Source organism: Apis mellifera, linkage group LG1 (genome assembly GCF_003254395.2).
Source record: "Apis mellifera strain DH4 linkage group LG1, Amel_HAv3.1, whole genome shotgun sequence".
Classification (NCBI taxonomy): domain Eukaryota; kingdom Metazoa; phylum Arthropoda; class Insecta; order Hymenoptera; family Apidae; genus Apis; species Apis mellifera.
Window position 1 is genome coordinate 13,119,795 of NC_037638.1, and position 15,743 is coordinate 13,135,537.

At 27.8% G+C, this 15,743-nt stretch overlaps 1 protein-coding gene and 1 non-coding gene across 2 annotated transcripts in view; one reads left to right on the top strand and one right to left on the bottom strand.

Annotated features, from left to right (window-relative positions):
* Positions 1-15,743, top strand: part of LOC725489 (farnesol dehydrogenase) — a 49,653-nt gene that overhangs the window by 28,041 nt on the left and 5,869 nt on the right. The gene's annotated exons all lie outside the window — the stretch shown is intronic.
* LOC113219422 lies at positions 5,357-5,572 on the bottom strand. Its single transcript, XR_003306551.1, has one exon. It is a non-coding gene; the product is annotated as a small nucleolar RNA U3 (small nucleolar RNA).

Here is a 15,743-nt window from a genome sequence, read left to right on the forward strand (position 1 = left end):
AAAGATAAACTGTACATGTTTCTGTAAAAATATTCTACAAAATTTTTCTACGATACATTTCTATGAAAAATAAACACAGTTATCTTTTAGAGATAAATACAATTATATCATCAGTGTTAATTTCACTCGATTTAATACTTTTATTGGTTTCAATAAATGAAAAAAAACCAATCTGTCTAATAATAAATTTTGGTTTAGATCGTAGATTTACAAATCTGTTAGCAATTGTAAATACCGTTCGGATTATTGTAAACTCCTCGTTGTTTACCAAAGCAACAATTTAAAAGATTTTCAACGTTTATTGATGGTAACCAACAACCGCTCAATCAATTTACAAACATTTACCGTACATTAATATTCCACTTCAAACATAACTTCGTTGTTTTTTTCCTTGCAGTTTGCGTATTGTACGTGGAATTAAAATCACATCGTACTTTCCACGCGATGCAAGTGAAAAACGTTTTGCAAACAAGTTTTAATAGTGCATTAACAAAACTCCACAGGGATCCGGCGCTCGATATACGCACATATACCCGCTTCGATTTTCCTTTTCGCGGATGCGAATAGTACTCGGCCTCTGCCACGAATTCTATCGATAAATTCGACGCGGTGCGAGCCACATTGAAAATTCCTCAGGATTTCTCCCGGTTATCTCGGCTGGTATGTTCGAACGAGCGGAGAAGTTTATGGGATGAGAGGGGAGGGGAGGAGGGGAGAAACGAGGGGGGGTAAGTCTAACCCGCGAGAAAGATAAGCGTTATTTATCTTACATTTGCAAGGAAAAACTTCCATGGACGGCTATTCTTCTTTTTGACGAACGGGCGGAAAATAGCAGACGGAGAAATCCTTTCCAGGTGCAAGCCCTGGTGGCTGTCATTAAAAAGAAACGTTTATCTACCATTTATCAGCTGTCGTGGTAACATTTGCCACCCTGGAAACCAATTCTTGATCCCATCCCGTGGAAATTCACCTTAATGACCCCTTTCTCGTACTGAGCTTGAGAAACGAGTTTCAATCCTGAAAGTGATGATTCGTTACCACGTCAAATCCCTTAGACGTTTTCTTTATAAATTAAATTGTTCGTTAAGCACTTTTTCTTTTTATTTAATACATTTATTTGATATCGTTAATTTTTCTAGAAAATCTAAAAATGTAACAAATTATAATTTAATAAAAAATTTAATTGCTTTTGTATGGATTTCAAAAAAATTCAATGTAATGCGTAATAATTAATTCTTCGAGGTATAAGATGTTAGAATAGAGAGTTTCAAATTGAAAGAAATTTTATTTGAATAAAATAAAATCATTTCAATTGTTAAAGAGCGAAACTAAAAAATAAATTATTTAAATACTTAATATGAAATGATACTGAATGCCGTTATATTAATTATTTCAATTTTTCATGTTCAAAAATATTCCTCTATCATCAGATTTTTAGTATCAGATTATTAAAAAATTGGGATATTTTTTTTAATCCATCGTTCAATATTTCGAAAGAGAAAAGAGTCGCACATTAAAAGAATAAACAATTTCATCGACGTGAAAAATTTAAATTGGCAATTATCGGCACAATAATTAAATCAGTTGTTAATAACAATCAATTAAAGATTTTAATCGTAACACTTTTAATTTGCTTTACCAAGAATATATTGAATTTATCGAATTGAAACTCAGATTAATATTATCCTTAACAAAGCTATAAATCTTAAAAATCTTATTAAGAATTAAATCATTTCATTTGCCGCATAATTACAATCTGCATAATCCAAAAATAAAATTCGTAAATTATTATACAGACCCGACAATATTCGACGAAAATCAATACGTTTCGAGCACGAGAATTATTTAAAACGAATCGATCAATCGAATAGCACTCGTAACAATTCTCGTCGCGATGATTACCCTTTTAAGTAATATCTGTCCCGTGTCAAAGCGGTCGCGACAGTGGAGATTTAGTGAAATTCTTAGACGACAGCTATTTGCGAGGATTACTCTTCCATGATTCATGAGCGTCGAACGTGAGAAATGTCCGTCGTTCTTATCCACCGCGCCATTTCCCGCGCCCGTGCTTTTTCTTCAACCCCTCACCCTTCCCTTTTCATCCCTTTCCTCCTCCCAACCAACCGTCTTCTCGCGTTACCCTCAATTTACAACGAGAATCGCGGATTCTTGTCGTCTAGCATCTAGGTCTGGCATTAATCCACGAGTCTCTATCCCCTATCGTGCTACTAAATACGCCAATTCAATGCCGGTTCCAAGCTTATTATTTATTTTTCTCGCATTTACGAGACAACTCTTTCGAGCTTCAAGCCTTGAGCTTCATGGTTTTATGACCTCGGTGTAATGGTGTTATCGGATAATCCTGTAAGCTATTTGGACGTACCGTCCTTTGGAATATTTCAGCTTTCGAGACGAGGTTCCTCGCGGCGCTGTCCTTTTTCTTCATCCCTCGCTGCTCTTCTCGTTTTTCGGCTACACTTGTTTGTCCTAGGTACACATGGATTTATGTACATGCGCGTGGGCTCGATTTAAAGATCCGTAGGAGAATTCCGTTGTTTACAATATCGAGTAGAAAGCATTTAAAGATATTTTGGATTTTGATAGAAATTGAATCAATGTTAACGTGAAGGAAAATTTAATTAAAGCGTCTTGAAAATTGTTATATTTGTACTCATAGATATGAGGAATGTTTAAGAAAATTCACACAAGATGATAATTTATAAGGGAATTCGCCATGCTTTTGCATATTTTCATTTTTTCAAATTTATAATTGGATTATTATCATCTATCAATGCTACAATATATTATAATTAATATTGGTGAAATAAATATCTTAAATATTATTTAATTATTTTAGATTGATATTTAAATAAAATAATAATTTAAATATAAAATTTTGAATATAAATAAAATATTTTCATTTTAATAAATGCCAAAAATAGTACAATATAAAATACAATATAAAATGCTTAAAGCAAGATTTAGAGTATAACTCTTTCTACAAATAATGACTTTTTCGATTCATTTTTTGAACTAAAAACTAAGATTTTTAAAGTACTGAAAAAAATTAAGTTGGAAAATATTGTAGATAATATTTTTGCACGTAGAAAAACTATTTCATCAGTATCACAATTTTGGATATATAACATTTAAAGAAAGATTAAGAAACTATACTCATAAAAATATATTGAATGCGAATTATTATTTTCAATAATAATATTTAAAATAAAAGAAATAAGTAAGATGCATTTTAAAACAAAATTCAAATATTTTCGAAAATATATTTAAAAATTTGAAAATATTTTCTTTTTAAAATAACTAATACTTCATATATATATATATATACACATACATATACATATACATATCATATACATACATATATATATAAATAAATACATATAATAGAATATACACATATATATAAATAAAATTATATAATGAAATAAATGTATAAATAGAATTATTCATTATTTATTATTTAAAATAGTATTTCCAGCATTGTTACAGAAATCTATCTAATAAATATACTATACTATGCTTATAATCTAATGATAATTTTATAAAATTCAACAAATTTGTTGTTTTCAATAATATAATTCGATTATAATAATAATGTGATTCATTCGAATCAAATATTTTCTGTATTTCACCTTATCTAAATATTAATATTTCTTAAATTTATTGCACAATGATACACAAAAAATTTATAATATCAATTACAATCCATTTGCGGATAAAACGAAATAAAATCGTAAATTAAATCGAAATTTCTAAACCTCACTTTTAATTTAATAAAAAATTCTTAATATACATTAATGATCGCGCGATTCTATAACAGGAAACGCGAAATCCGCATCGTATCCACAGTATTTTAACTCAGTTCAGTTATATATATACATATATACAGACACAGTATCAAAATTTTCGAAGTTCCATACAACTACACGCAATAATAAAACGATACAAAAATCAACTAGCACAGTCGCGACATCGTTTAAAACACGTTTCTGCAGAGGGACAGAGGGGCGGGGGGAGGAGGGAGAGGGGAGTGGCTTATCGTCGACGAGTGTTCGTAAATCATCGAGCGACGAAGTGTGTCGCAGCGTCGATCGCGCGGGAAATCGAGCCCTGGATAGAAATCTGGCCGCGTAAATAATCGATCTCGATTTCAGGATCGTGGAAACGCTAACAATTGGCCGGCCTTGTTGCGGCCACGTATCACGCATGGGTAACGCTCGTCGCGTTTGCCGGCTCGCGCGCACCGCTCGTATTTACAAGCAACATAAATAAATGGAAATTGCTAACCGTTGTAATGCTCGGGACTGCTCTCGTTCCTTGTTCGACCTGGCCGTCGCTTTAATTATACTTTGCCAAACTATGCGACTGGATAGAGACACAGAGAGAAAGGGGAAGAGACAGAAGCATAGATGCAGAGAGAGAGAGAGAGAGAGAACAAGAGTGAAGGCAAGTATGTGTGTGGGGAGAGAGAGAGAGAGAGAGAAAAAAGCGAGATAGTAAACTGTACGAGGGAAACCTGTGTGCCTGTGTGCGAGTACTATGGAATCGAGGTTCGACGAAACTGTCGACGTATCGGTTCGTCGAATCGGCGGGAAATACTCGATAAATTGCCCTCGGGAAAGTATTACTTCAAAATAAATGTTACAGGCTAATATCGGGAACGGGAACGGGACACAACGTGAACCTGGATAAAATTGAAAAGATATTACGGGCCGCGCGCTTTTACAGCGACGCTTCAAATTGAAACATCATGTTTTACTATCGCCAGTCTGCAGCAATAATAAATATTCCGTATGAGCGTTGCATGCTCTCCCCCTCTTTTCTACCGTCAGCCTTTACTTTCTATTATATGTGTATATATATATATGTATATATATTCTATATATATGTATATATATATATACGTATATACACATGTCGCGTATTTGTTGTATTTTTTTTTATTTTATTTTTTCTTTTTTTTTTTTTTATTTTTTTTTACGACAAATCCATGAATGTTTAATCGGCTTACCGATCGTGATCAACGAATCTCTGTGCGAACTATATCTGTGTCATCTCAACGGAAGTCGAGGTGGATTGGATTTTTTTGTTTGTGTCCTCAGGGTTGAGTTGAATCTTTGTATATTCTGTGGAATCTTTTTTTCTATTTATACAATATTTCTTTTAAAAATTTTTTTCATTTTTGATGTATGACGTACGTAAAGAAAAATTGAAAATTGAAAAAAACTATATTTATAATAATCTAAATATTTATTAATTCTTGTTGAATAGTTATTCAGTAGTATTGAAATAATTATATATTTATTATGATTTATGAAATATAATAAATAAAAAAACCGCTCAGAAAGCACTTTTTCCATCCCTCTTATAATAAATATAAGAAGTGAACGATCATCGATGACTGAGAAACTGAAATAAAATCAATTTTCTCACGTCTTCCTCACGCTCAGGAAAAAATGCTATATTTCCTCATCGTGGCTGCATCAACTCTATTTTAGGACAGAGCTTTGAGAAGATCTACTACAGAAACGATCCTGTGAAGTACGATCTTGACTTGCACAGCTAAGACGATGCAATATATAACCAGTTTTACCCTTTTCTTACTACGAGAATTCGTTTAACTGTTCGGCCATCTATAAGAAAAAACTTGAAGTTGATACTTAATATCCATCAAGAATTATGTATCTTTGTCTACATTTCAACTATTTAATCTCTTAAAAATTAATAAAACGTTTCAATTTTTGCATAAATTTAATACAAAATTAAAGAAAATAAATTAAATGTAACTTTTATATAAATTTTAAAGTTGTTATAATTTAACATTATTACAAGAGATTTATGCATTTCAAAAATTAAAGAAATTAAACTCATTCTACTTTTAATTAATTTATTACATTTTATGCTATTATAATATTATTTAAAAGAAAATTAGCTATTTATCTTTCTTCTGCTTAATTCTTATCAAAAAAAAAAAAAAAATATTAGTTATAATCTTATTTTGTTTATTTTATTTAACTTCATATAGGTATATTTTTAATAAATACAATTTGTTTATTACAAACTTAAATATAACTTATCATTACTTCATAATCCATATCAATTGAATATGATATTATTTTTCAGAAATATATAATAGATATTAATAATAATAGTCGAATCGTTATGTCATATGTTACAAATTACAAGATCGTAAAGCCATTTTACGAAAAACTTGATATCTCATTCATTCTTAAGACCATAATCGCGTTAAAGATACGTTTTCCCTCGAGCTTGAATCGAACAACTTCGGCAAATATGTCCTCATTACCAGGACAAATGTTTCATGACCGGTTACTCCATCGTTTGCAGTTGGAGAGAATTGGTTCGTAGGTAGCTGAATGACAACGGAATAACGTAGTTAACGACATCATCCGACAGACTCCATTGGGTGCACTTAACAGAGCCACTTGGTATCGTTTGAATCATTGTTACGGCGAGTCTCGAAACGACATCACTTTTAACTTAAATGACATCACGTCGGCCTTTATATTGCACCGTATGTGTATATTTATATGTATTACATTATCGTCGTCATTAATTTGAGTACGGCGAATCAAATTTCGTTTCGTTGATGAAAATCGTGTTATATCGATTAATCCATGAGCGTGTAATTGGCATTTAGAATTGTATCGCGAGTGATCTATGGTGTTTTAAATTCGATGCAGGTGGAAGAGATATAATGTTTTTTACGATTTTATAACAGAAGTACCGTGCAATTCAACGATTTTATATTTTTAACGGCAAAATTATTATCCATTACGTGTATTATCGTTATAAATATTACAGAAACTGAGGAAAAATAAAGGAACTTTATGAAATCCGAATTCTAGTAGCTAACAATTTTCGATCTCTGTGCCTTCTCTATATCTTTCAGAACATCAGTTCTTTTATCTTTAATATGAAGATTCCAATTTCAAAATATAAAAGTACCGAGTTTCTTTGTATTACAAGCCAGCTACTTCCTTTATTCGGATTTTCCATGTCTCTCGCCAAAGCGCTCGCTCCGTTGTCTTTAATATGAAAGCCCCCAATTCTATCATATAAAACTGTTGAATTCCTTTACATTGCTCCTGCAAAATTTTAACATCTTTTTATTCGTCTACACTACGAATTTTATCGTGGACGAATCCGAGTTAAGAAAGTTCGAAGGTTATTCTTTGAAATGTATAATTCTTAATGAAGTTCTTCTTAGTTAGTACTGTAGTTGTTTGTCCAAGTTGGTTGAGTTTCGTTACATAGAAAAGAGCGAAATTGTGTCAGGTTTTTTTTTTCTGTTCTTGAATATCTTCATTGCCAAGCAGAGTTTTTTTAAAGTTAAAAGACGCCTGAAACTCTGAGGTGACATTTGAAAGTCAGCGGTGGGCTTATGACTCAGTGAGTAGCCGCTTTTCCCGTGAAAATGTGTCACGATTTTGGTGAATTAAATTAAATAGTAGCCGGCGTTTTTTGCAGTTTTTATTTACCTCTTGTTTGTCGCGGGGGACTTCACTTTTCAGTGGCTCCTATTCACATTTGCTTCTGGTAACCGACATGTCATTTTGACAAATCCTATAATATTCAGTTCTGTAATCATGCTCTCGCGTTTCATATGTACCATCATTTCTACATGTTCAAAACACGATTCAATTTAATTAACGTGAGAGATGTGCAGCGTGTCTATAAATCAAAATTATTATTGCACAGATAGGTAAAATCAATTAATTTAAAATAAATTATATGTATTTTGTTTATATGGATTTCATTTATATGAATAAAATTTTAATAACTGATTATCTGTATTTAGTTAATATTAAATTATTATTGTTTTTTAAATTTTTTATACACATCTTTATAATATGACTTTATTATATACCTAAAAATATATTTTTGATATGAAATAAATAAAGGATTAATTCATTAAACATTAAATAATTATTATGTATTTGTATACTTACTACATTATTCATTCAGAAAAAAATTTTGTAAAATTCTTTCATATATATATGCTTTTTTATAACTGAATCAAAAATTATAGTTAATGAGAACAATTAGAGAGATTTTATTATGATATATATGAATTTATTTGTTTAATTTACTCCAAAAAATATTAGTGTATTTATTAAAAACATGAAAACTTTTTTAAAATTAAATTCAATGTTTTGAATTTTTGAAATCAGAATTTAGAAAAATTATGATTTATTAAATGATAAAAAAAATTATTATTTATCGAAATTGCAAAATTATATTAATTAAAAATTATACATGTTAAACAAAATTTCATTAAAATCAATTAACTATGTATAAGTTATTAAGTATAAGTAAGTATAAGTTAAAGATGATAAAAGTTGTACTTTTTCATAATGACATATAACATAAATCTTTAAAATGTATTTTTTTTTAAATTTTCATTTTAAATTTATAAAAAAAATTGTAAGAAACCATTCTAACTATTTTACTATTCCAATTATAATTTTTGCAAGATTTTTCTTTATACATATATAATTTAATAAACTTTCTAACTTTTCAAATCTTTATATCATATATATCATAAATCCAATTTTAAAAAAATTTATTAATATCATCTATTTGGAATTATAAGAAGTTTTATTATATAATTTATTAAAAGTTATCAGAATTTCATTATATTTATAAATATTTTTTAAAAATTTTTATAAAATTCTATTATATTTTATCAAGAAAGATCATTTGATTGTATTTTTTGTAAGACTAGAATTCTATTGAATATTTTATTAATAATTATTAATAAAATGTTCTCGACATTTTCAAAAGCAATAACTATTTATGAAAATACGTTTGTAACAAAGTTCAAGGAAGACGTCAAAGATATATCATCAATGCAAACGAAACATTTCTACGAAATGCAACTTCATTGTAAGACCTTCGATTCCTTAATGTCTCCTATTAATCACATCTAAGAGTTGTTTTCCTTTCATTTTTAGCTCGTTATGTATGTAGTTGCGTTAAGAGTGGCTATTGTTATTATTTCACTAATTCATTATTATTCATTTGATTTTATGTGCAAATGATTAATACAACCTCTAATAGAGAAAACATTGGAAAATTTTTTTAATCTTTTTTTCTTTGTAAATAAAAAAGACATCAACGAGTCTCATGGCCTTATTGAGAAATGCATTAATAAATGTGCGTGAAATTTGATGAAATGGGAAAATATTTTTACGTAACATCTACATTTTCCTTTTTTTAATTTTTTTTCTTTGAATTTTTATATGCTTAATTGAATTATCATTAAAGCAAATCTTATTCATAAAATTCTACTTATGAAAAAATTTCTACGTGAAATATTTTGCATTATATATTTCATGAATCTTTTTAGTTTCATCTGGAAAGAGAAAAAAAATTTCTATGTAACGTATTCTATTATAAAAGAGAAAAAACTTTAAAATTCTCATATTCTATATAATGTGTTAGTATAAAATGTCTAAATATAATATTTTCAAAACTCTATGTCAGATTTCTTAATTGATAATCATGTAATAATAAACATTAAATTAACATTGCATATTTTGAAAATATAAAATAATTTTAAATCCATTTTGTATTATTTATCAAAATAATATTAATTTTTAAAAAAAATCAAAATTGTTTACTTATGTTATAATACAATAGGTCTTAAATATTCCAAAAATTAACAATAAGATTTTATGATCAATACATCTCAGTTTATTCACAAATTTGTGTATATCGAGTAATAGTTTCTTTACGTATAGCATTCTTAGATATTTGTTCGAACGATGTTGTAACAATGTCATAACTCAAAAATCATGACACTAACGAACATAACTTTAAATGATTTGAATTGGAAATTCATAATTCGAAAACATATTTACAAAATTGTATCAATAAAAAAATAGAAAAAACAATATTTTATTTTATACCAATAATTTAAGAATATTTTTTATTTATTTCGTTGTAAAGCAGTTCATTTTTTGAAATATTTAAATATATTTCTGAATTATTCTATTTATCAATTTAATCTTTAATTTTTATAGACATTGAAACTAGCATAATAATTATATTTTACAAATCGCTAATGATTATTGTATTAATACATATAAATGTTAAATAAAAATAAAACAGTTTTTTTTGTTATATATTAATACATTAATAAAAAAATTGAACAATTGCAAATGAAAAAAATCTTTTTCTTTGTAATTATCTTAATATTATCATTATTTAAATTTCTTTTTAATAATGATTTTACTTTATTCTTAATAATCTTGTAAATTTTTTCGTAAAAAGTATAAAAAGAAAAATAATGTATTCAGTTTTGAATAAAAATAAATAATAAAAATAAAAATAAAGTTTTAAATAAAAATCAGATTTGTTCTCATAGTACTCAAAAGGAAAATATATTAAAAGATATTCAATGGATATTCAATTCCTAATAAAAATAAAAGTCAATAAAAAGAATAAAAAACAGAATAAATATAAAAAAAGAAGAAATTCAGTTAGACCAAATATAATAAATAAAATAGAATATTTTATATTTAAAACGAATAAAAAATGAATATACAGACAACTTAAATAACATAAATTTCACGGTACTTGAATTACATGAAAATATAACGAGGTACAAATTATACTAATTCTCTAACAATTTCAATTGCAATTTTCAAAATTTTCTTTTTAACAATTTGAAGAAGAATTATTTTTCATATTTAACTAAAATTTTGTACGTTCTGTGCCAGATTTATTATAATAGATTCTTTTTTGTGAAGATTATGTAAAAAGTCATTTAAAAAAAACAAGAATTTATACCAATTTCGACATACTTGGCAAGGAACAATATGCAACTCAATAAGTAGTGCCATTATTTATTCTCATAATTTTATTAATAACAATTTCCTTTGAATTCAAAATTATCAGTAAAATCAAAGTGAAATTTATTTAATAATTTTCAATAATTACAAATAATATATCATCACATTTATACGATTGTAAATCTCACATAATACGATTTTGTATAACAATCATAATTAACATATTACTCAACGTGTATTCACTACAAGCGATTGCTGACGAAAATAAATCAATCTTACTAATAATTGAAAAATATGTGACAATGTCAACAATTTTATTAATTCTAATTGAAAGACTATATATCGCGTGAGAAGATTATAAATCATGCGAGAGAAAGTATATACGCATATATATACAAATTCAAACATTAGGAACGATATTATTAAACAATTTCTACAACATTAAGGATTAACTTTTCCACGGCGAATAAACCAACTTAATCAACATCTCTGGGAACAGGTATCTCGCGACGGTTCGTCAGACGGAAAATTTTCCAGGAAGCCGGAAAACCGGGCGACGTGGACAAAAGTGGTCGGCTTTCCGCGTCGCGGGATCGCAGATAAATTTCCGGCGGTATTAACGACGGTTTAACCGGGTGGGTCGTCAGTCGTCGCGACTTTGCCACCCGCGCATAGGCCGCGCATAGAGCGGAAGTTTTAGTTATGTATGTATATACACGGGCCGCTCACGAGACAGGGAGGAAGCTTCACAGAAGCTTTCGCGGTTCGCCCGCTGACTCTGGCGCGCGCCTTATCCGCACGGCAATCCAAACTTTGCTAAGTCAATAGAGGCGGCCTTCGGGGTCGGGATGAGAGGCTTCCTCGTCGTGCTCTTCGATTAGTTTCGTTCCGGGATCCCCGTTGCTTTTCCAGAGAGTAGTTCGAACTTTCGAGTCGTCACGGCCGAGTGGTTTGTCTTTCTTTGACTTCGATATCACCCTCCCCCCCCCGTCTCTTATCTCTTTTATCTGCTTTCTTTCGCGTTCCTTCTCCAGGACGAAATAGAATGGTTTTGCCGGCGGTCGAGCTTCGCGATTATTAGTTCTTCGAACGCGCGTGACTATCCTCGATTCGATTGGGGGAGAAGGATAATGGTTGACCAAGATGAGGAATATTTGTTATTTTTTGCGACCTTGTGATTCTATACAGTATGGGAAATATAGTTTATGTTTAGTGGCAAATATTTTTTTTTAAGAATAATTGCGCAATTCGATGATATTAAAATTAATTCAATTTCAAATTTTATTTGGAAGAAAACTGTCTATTGAGATGAGGAATCTTTGTTTTCGAATATTTTTCGAGCGAGTAATAGTAAAATTTATTTTATTGTCAGAAAGAAATGTAAATAATTATTTACAAAATGGTACACCTCGTTTGTAGAATTTTTATGATCTTTCTTATCTTTAATTGTTTTGTGTTTAATTTATTCTTTATATCATTCAACTATAATATTGATATAATATTGAAGTTTCTTCATAATATTATATATTATATTATTATATTACATTGGATTTTATTTAATAGCTTTAGATTAATAAGAAAAATATATCAAAATATAATAAAATATAATATTTAATAATAAAAATAATAAAAAATTAATAAATATTTAATCAAAACGTATCATATATATAAGAAATAAGAAAAGTCATAATTATATTATAAAGTATCACTTTTAAGAATTTTGAATTTGTCAAAGTTTATATCGATTTATTATTGAAAAAATGAGCTTTTTAATAGATATTGCTTTATAGTTGGTTGATATAATATTAAAAATACTTTTTCGTTTATCTCTGAAAGTAATAAAATGAAATTATTTAACTGATTTTACAGATTTTTTTATATAAATCAAAATAATATATCATAAAAAATCACGAAATTGAAAGATTTGATTTAAAAAAAAGTGGAAAGAAGAAGAATACAAAAGAAAATATAATTAATACAATATTAATTTTTTGTCAATTGAAATGTTGAAGAAAATAATTGAAATAACAAATACAATTTTCGTAATAATTGCAACGAACACTTTTCCTTTCATATTTTTCCATTATTCCGGAATAGTGAATAGTATTGTTAGAATATTAATTTATGATATATTATTAATTACCTCTATTTACAACAACGTGAAACAAAACAAAATATATTGGCAAAAAATTAAAAAACGAGCAAAATAAATCATCAGCGTGTCGAAACAGCTTTTCTCCTTCAAGATTCCTTCAAGATTCGATTAATCAATAAAAAGGCAGTCACGATTGAAACTTGGCAATAAAAATTTTATCTTGGTTAATCAGACGAGACGAAATGAAGGAGGACCGTAATTCCCGGACAGCAAATATTAACGAAGGTAAATGAATCGAGAAAATACGAAAAGCGAAGGTATGCGGCTGTCACGGTGAAGAAAAAAAAAAAGGGGGGAATCGGCCTGATCAATCGAATTATTCTCATTGAAAAAAAGGCGTAATTATATAAGAGTGGTCCGAGGATAAATCGACGGAGATAAAGGAGCCGCTTTCTTTTCCATCCACGGTTGATGATTAAAGGCATGTACCTGACAGTGAGATGCGCACGAAGAATAAAGGAATGATGAAGACGCTCGCCTCGACTGAAAGGAAAGAGAGCAGGGAACGTAGTCGGAGGATCTTACGGGATTTCGCGTAGTCAACTGTAGGATTAATATCGAAAACGTAATAATGAAAATGAAGGAAGGGAACAAAGAACTAAAGGGGAAAAATGATGAAGATAAGAGTGGAGAGAGAAAAAGTGTGTGTAATTACTGTTGAGACTTAAAATTATGAGAGGTATTATTCTTTGAGAGATCGTATTCTTTATTTTTCTTATACGTAATTTTCGGATAAATTAGAAATTTTATAGGGAAAGAGGGAAAAATCCCATATAATTTAAGAGGAATAATTTTCTTATGATATAAAAATTATTTTTAAAATTGTAAAAATAATTCTGTGTGATGCAAGATCAGATAAGATGATTACATATCAATAAGAAGTAAGCAATTTATTATTGATATTGGGCAATAACAAAATAATAAATAAATTGTATAAATTGTATTATAAATATTTGTTATAAAATAAATCAATAAATCATTAATTCTATTATTATATTATTGTTATATTAACTTCTCATTACTTTTGTTTATAAAAAATTAACCATTTCTTTCATATTTTAGTATTAATAGAGAACAGTTTTAAAAAATTTTAAAAATTTGATTTCAATTAATTTTTTAACTCAAAGCAATAATTTTAAAAATCAAAACAATAATTTTATAAATTTTTTTTTAATTATTCTAAAATTATCATAAATAGATTTCCTTCTTATTGCTAGCTTTCCATCCTCAATATTTGTCTTTTAACTTATTCGATTTTTTCATAAACAATTGTTTATTTGACATGATAATTTTTATTTAAAGAACTAGATTTTTTTGTCAGATATGATTTGATTAAATAGTAAAGAGTTTTTGGGATTAACTACAATTGTGGATGTCTGATTGAGCCAGACGATATCAAGTACATGAAATTCGATGCAGAACAGAAGACTAGACTCATGGGAATTGATATCAGCATTTTCGAAGTCGCGTTAGTCGATACGAACGATTCCGGATCCATTGAATCCAATACGGACGATATCGGGGTTGTGAAAAGCTGAACGTAAAACTGAACTCATGGGACCTATTTCGTGTGAAAACTATCTTTGAATTTCGAAACATGATGTAAGATAGTTTTGAAATAATTTGATTTGTACAATTCGAAATAAAATAATAATAATAATACATGATAAATTGGATAAAGTAACGAATGTTATTTTTGGTTTTCTTTATTAATACATTCCGGTTTTTTTCACTACTATTTTTGTTTATGAGTGAGTGACATTTTAAAATAGACATTCAATGAGATGGAGAAAATAATTCAAATAGAAAATTATATCTTAACATTATAAATTAGTGAATAGAAGGTAAACATAATAGGTTAAATAAATATAAATATTATATGAAAATATTTCATTGTTATTTTAATATTCACATTATTTTATTCACATATTCTGTAAACATAAAATGATAAACTTGTCATCTTTTCAGAATAATTTATTCGCTTTATAATTAATGCATTTCAGTATTGTCCATTATAATGCTACAAAATTATATTAAAACATCAAATAAACGAATTACAGAATGTTTTATTATCTAAAGTGTACAATACAAAGGAAGAATAATCTCGTATAAAATGTGATGAATTCTATGTAGATTCTCTTTTGAAAAATTGGATACAATGTTTTAAAATAATAATATAGATCTTGTATTAATTGTAAGTATCGAATAGTTGAGTAATTCATATGTCAAAATTATATTTGTTAAATTAATAAACTATTTTATCTGATTAATATTTAACAAGAGTAAAACAGTGAAATATTTATAAATTAATTTATTTTATATCAAAGAAAAGTATAAAATTATAATTTTTTTGTTATGATATATAAGATTATTATAATAAAATATTATTTTTTATAAAAAATAAAAAAGAATCTCTATTTTATATCTTCTTTTAAATATTATAATTTTTATCAGATCATTCATATAATTTTATTTTTATCATTCAATATTAAAAATATCAGAACATTAACATCTATTAAACATAAGATCTTAGAAAACTTGAAATTTCTAGATCTTTTATTTTCTTTTATTTTAATTCTTCTACACTTCAATATTCTAGATCCTACGAATCGTAAACTTTTTCAAAAATTTGGAATTTTGTAAGATATCTTTTGAATTTTAGATTAAAAAAAAATATTTAATATTCTTATGATTTTTTTCAGAAAAAAATCTACACTTCTATTAAAAATCTCAATATCTAATTGTAT